Raw genomic sequence first — 6,000 nt, 5'->3', positions numbered from 1 at the left:
TTAAGTCTTTCAGTGTATTCCTTCAATTACTATAATTTTTAAATACCTTTTATTCTTTCCCTCTCCTAAGTACATTCTGAAATGGTGGAAAAATGCTGCTTTTAACACTATGTAACAATTAAAAAATGGCAGCCTGCAAAAGTGTATTATCTGGGTAGAAAAAAAGGAATGGTACAAATAATAAATGGAATATAATGAAAAACAAACTCTTTGCTCATGCTTTCAATTTTAAACCATGAAATACAGGCCCAGCTTTTGACTTTAAAATTAAATTCCTTCTAACATAAAGAGACAGTGAGATTAAACATTTTGTGGTGTTTGTCAGAGAAGGGGAAGGCATGGAGCTCAAGGAAAGCTGTTACATAACGTGTCCCATAAACATGTCTGTATTTATAGCACCTTATTTGCTGCTATCTTTTCCCTGCTGAGACAGCAGGCCTGGAGATCTCTTCCTTCTCTTCCTTATACAGCCAACAAGCATTGCTCTGCCCTGGCTGCCCCAGCATCTCCTGTTTGGGCTGTGAGCTCTGAGCTCAGTATTCAGAGGAGTGTAGTGTTCTATCTACTTTCACCAGGAGTACTTCTGTATGAGGGTTGTTTCAAGATAACAAAACACAAGCGTGTGAGAGGGCACCTTTATTTCTCATCCTGGGTCAGGTGGTGAGGAGCTGAGGCAGGGCCTGGAAGAAGTCTCTTCTGTTCTGGTACTGCTCCTGTGCTGAGGGAGGGGCAATGCTGCAAGTGTTTACCATTACACACGAGGCTGGTGGTAGGCCAGCACATTGTCCGCCCATGACCACCTTCTTGTTGCTTCAGTGGCTGAGCTGGCAGGGCCTCCTGGCCTTGCTGTACTTGCTGTGCTACAGCAGCACTATGGCGTATGTCACTCCATCACAGGCACTCCAGTGGGAGGCCTTTGTTTTAGTGGAAGTCCCACACAGGTTGAATGTGTGTCTGTGAAGAGTGGTGGTCGAGACAGGGGAACAGTACTTGATCTGTCCCCAGGCCCTTGCAGCCAGACTGAATTAGTCAGTCTAGTTAGATGTCTTGGATGCAGTAAAGTCCTCCAAGGCACTGGAACGTGTTACTCAAAGAAGTTGTGTTTGCTCCAACTCTGTGGCTGCTCAACTCATCCTGGTTGCATGGGGCTTTAGGCAACCTAGTCTACTTGAAGGTTTCCCATGGCATGGAGTTGGAACCAGGTGATCCTTAAGGTTTCTTCTAACTCAAGCCATTTTATGATCCTATGATATGTTTACATCCTTCATGAAGCAACAACCATGTCTTACATATACCTTCTGTTTTTCACTTTAATTTTACTTCCTTGCCTTCAAGAAATATCAGCATCCACAACCTTTTGCCTCCCCTGTACGGTACTGCTTGCAGCAGTCTCAAAGGCTGAGTATGTGGTACTCCCCACTAAACTTTTCAATTTTCCTTTTTCAAGCTTCTGGGTACCTGATTGGAATGTGTCTTCTCACAGCCATATGATAGCTATAACAAGACTGCGTACAATTGCTAGAAGAGTCTGCATCATAAAACACTGAGTTTTAATTGCTCATTTTCTCTCAGAAAATTCAAAACAGAAGATGCAAATACATAAAGCAAGAGCGTGTGAAGAAAGCATGTTTTAATTTGTTCACATTTCAGATATGCCTGTAATTAATTTACTCTTGAGCAGAAGCAGCAGTCCATATAAGTATGCTCTGACTTCAAATGTGTTTGGCAACTAGGAAGAGATGGGAGAAGGGGTGGAACTGGATCTAATTCTCATTCCTGTTCACTCCAGAGTGGGCACATTCTGGCCTCCACACCTGTTTTGGATGGGACATCCATCTATTGTTTTGTTCTGTTATTTTTTAGCTTCATATCTTGCAATTTAATGCTTGCTTACCATTTGTGATTGTTGCGACTGAATAGTGGACTAGATGAAGTGCCCTTCAGTAAAACAAGAGGCATCACTAACACAGGAATTTTACAGCTCCAGGGAAGCTATTTAAAGGTAGGCAAACACATTTTATTATCTGTTAGGTTGCTAAGGAGCCATCCACTCCAAGTAACAGTAACTTCAGTTAGATGCAGACACACGTCAAGGTAGCACATTAGGTAATAGAAGTAATAGATGTGTTTAGAAACTTGCAAGATGTACTTAAATGGGTTTGAGTTGACAAAGCCAGCTTGCTTGTGCCAGCCTTGAGGGATTTCAATTGTGTAGCAGCTCATGGGCTACTAAGAGCATCTGCCTGCCACAGGTGTGATCCCTTCAGCATCCCTTATGTTGTCCTTAACGTCAGCACTGCCCCCATCAAGAGATGTGGCTCAGAGCTGGAGCTTTGCCCTTGGGCATCTGATTATAAAAGGAAACAAAACAAAGTCCAAGATAACTAGAAAGGAATTCCCCTTTGGTTCCTTAAGTTCCACGGGTGAAAGGTCCTGTAGAAGCTCCATTTGCTGTTACAGCTTGTTATTATTCTTGGTAAGAGATCTGGGCAAAATGCTTTTAAATGGGAAGTTTTTTTATAATTGTTTTCTAAGCAACGTTAATTGAATTTTCTTCTTCAGAGATCTCAGAAATATCTTTCTTCACATTTAACGTCTGGATGTATTTATGATATTGATGATAATCTGTTTGCAAAGCACTATTATTGTAAATTCCTATAGCTTGTGATAAAGTGCACAGACCTGGTCACCACAGCAGGTATCTTCTTAGTCTCAAGTGACCCCTGATGCATTCATAGTACTGGAGTCCTTTTCTGGAGAAACAGAGGTCTTTGCCAGACCTTATTTTGTTGTTAAGCTTTTTCACTTGTTGCAGTAAGATTGGGCAAGTAAAGAACAAGTTTGGTGGCTTCTTTTTCTACACTATCTCGATCCTTTTTGGAATTTCAAACTGTCATGTACTACTTTTTATTTGCAGAATAATTATTCATCGCTACTTTTCTAGAACCAGCTGTTTAATAGCTCTACAAGTACTAAAAATTTTTATAAGAGTTCAGAAAAGTTTCTGTATTTTATGGATTTGGAGATGTAGCTGATGGAAAGTAGCTGCATGGGAGTTGTGTTGTGCCAAGAGCTGTCCTGGATCTCTTGGTATCCAGGGAAAAAATTTAATGATTTTGAAGCTTTACTTGAGAATACCTGATCTTCAGAAACCAAACGAAACTGAAAGCAGTGCATTTTTGCCATCCTTGACACTTTTGGTGGGATGAAGACTAATTTAACATGAAAAAGATATTCTCTGCAAATTTCTTGTACAAATGGGGGTAAGCAACTCACAGCCCACACCTGTTTGCCACAGCCATATCTTTTCCCAACACAGAAGCCCAGAGGTTTCTTTCTTCTGCTGCAATGGTGGCCCTGCAGTTTCACCAGGCTGCTCTGGTCTCACACTTCACTTCTTGTCCTTGCTCCACACCAATCTGGGGTCTCAGCCAAAAAAAATGTTCTTAGAGCTATGCAAGTGTGAAAGCATTTCAAAATGTTCAGTTAAATGCTGCTGTGCTAGTCTTTCTTCTTCAAAGCAGACATAATGAAGACAAGATTAAGCTCAAACCCAATTTTAAAATGGCTCACACCCCAGAGGTGTTTACTGTGGGGCTCTGTGCTGCACCCCACCAGCTGCAAGACAGCTGCTTTAGTACACAGCATTAAGGAACATGCCCTCAAATGTCTTTTTTTTCCCACTTTTGACCCTCTCCATTTTCAGATGTTTCTGAGGCAGCCTGTTAGAATGGTCCCAGCAGCATCAGCCCTTTATGGAGTGCCATCAGGATACTAGGCAACAGCTGTGTCTCCAGCATATCTCTCTGCTCCCAACTCAGTCCTCTCTGCATTGTAGGCCTGGGGAGATGCCTTTGCAGATGGCTTTGCAACTCTTGCAGCAGGAAATTTTCATTCAGCTGGAGAGTGAGGCCACAACCCTGTACACCCCTGTAATCAGTGAAGGGGCCCAACTTGCCATGTACAAACAAGACACAGATGATCAGCAGAGTTGGCAAACATCTGCATTAGCTGCCTAGATTTTTCCCTTATGGATTTACCTATGTTTAATAAAACTAATTTAAAACAGACAAACAAAACAAAAACAACAACAAATATCCACAAACAAAACTAACACAACCATCTAGAATAGATTTTAAAAGAATGATACCATAATGAGTTCAAAGCTCAACACTAGAAGGACTTTCTAACGGTGAACGGTGAGGGTAGTCTTAGAATAGATCACATGGACAAGCAGTGGAGTCTAGAATAGCACAGAGACAGCTGAAAATGGATTTAACTGTCCCTCAGGGCCCCCTCTCATCTTCTAATTTTGTCTAATTGCTATGTGGTATCTCCGGTCTTTCACAATATGCTACATCTTGAATGCCATGCATGCCACAGTGCAGAGAATGCAGAAGTCTGGCCATTGAGACTTGCACAGATACCACAAACTTTGTGCTTATTTGCACAGCATCTTTTGCTAGCATCTTAAAAGCATTTCAGAGATTGTTTCCCCTCACCCCAGGTGTGCCTTCTTCCCAAACCCAAAGCATCTTCCTTTATGGACAAAATATCTCTTGAAACACCAGGAAAAATAATATACATCATTTGACTTTCTTGAACTTGTGTAGGTTTTCAGCTAGTATTGAATATAGTTCAAGAAGCTCAAGAAACATTTGGACAATGCTCTCAGACATACGTCTAATTTTTATGTGCTCCTTTGTGGAGCCAGGAGTTGGACTCGATGAACCCTCGTGGGTCCCTTCAAACTTGGGATATTCTGTGTTCTATAGTTAAATATAAAAGTTCGTATCTCATTTTCATTTCTGCTTCCTTTATATTTATAAGGGCTTTGTAGTTCTGCCTAGTTAACTTTGTTGTCTCTGTTAATGTTTGAATTAACAAATTTATTTGTGGAAAAATATTATAATTTCAATTCATGGTTTATGTTGTAACGTGACAAAGGTGCCCTTTTTAGACTGTATTTCCAAGTATGGAATTTCTTCTATGAGAAAAGTGCTCTCAGCAAATATTGTAGATGATGGAGTCTTTGTGCCTAAAAGTCATGTTGATCATTAGATTGCCTGTGCTATTAATTAGATGGCAATTTAATGCAAACAAGAGCCACTTCCAGGCTGTAAATTCTCTCCCAAGTAAGCTTAACTCAGTTTTCACTGTCAGAAAAGGTAGAATTTCTTAAAACATACAAAACAAAAAATCATGAAGAAATATGACTATCTTCATACTAACAGCTTTTGAAGAGCAAGTAATTTTTCAGGAAAGATTAATCATAGGAATATATATGTTCTTTGCTTACAGATTTAAACTTAAAAGTGTTATTATTAATTATTCTTTTTTGCCTCTCTTAAAAATGCTATCAATAAGCAAATTCAGCTTACACAAAAAACTCATTTTTACAAAATTAACCAGTTGTGTTGTAAGGAGCAAAAGTTCAGCTGAAATTAAGTTTTGGGCTGAAGAGTATGTTTCTATTTTTGCTGTACTTGAGTAGCTTCCTATTAAATTAGAGTTACATAAACTAAGCTTTGACATAGTTCTGTTTTTTCTCCCTTTTTATAGTCATTATATTAAAGATACTATACTTGAGAATAGGAAGTAACAAAATACAAGCTGTCAAAATATACAGCCAAATCTTACTTTTCTGCTTAAAGTGCACTCGTAAGAGCAAGGACAGCTCTAGGAGACTGATGGAGTCCCTGGCTCAATGGCCCCAACAGGAGAACAAAATACAAAATCTCTGTAATCATCTCAGTTGTCTGTTCAAGCATCCTTATGACTTAATTTGTGGATAAGTTTACTCTGCTCATAGGCATTCACTTATTATTCATAGGTACAAAGATGTGCTGGCTTACAATGGATTCATATTCTCGCATTTGTCATGTGTACTTCACTCACTGCAGATGGTGTGTTTAATTTCTGCTAGACACCCCCAGAAAACATGCAGCCATAAAATGGACAGCCACTAAAGCCACAATTCAATGTCACTTGCATGAGCTT

This window comes from Cyrtonyx montezumae, unplaced genomic scaffold, assembly GCF_038088225.1.
Source record: "Cyrtonyx montezumae isolate F1298 unplaced genomic scaffold, pur_monq_1.0 scaffold_2, whole genome shotgun sequence".
Taxonomy (NCBI): domain Eukaryota; kingdom Metazoa; phylum Chordata; class Aves; order Galliformes; family Odontophoridae; genus Cyrtonyx; species Cyrtonyx montezumae.
This window is presented reverse-complemented; position numbering follows the sequence as displayed.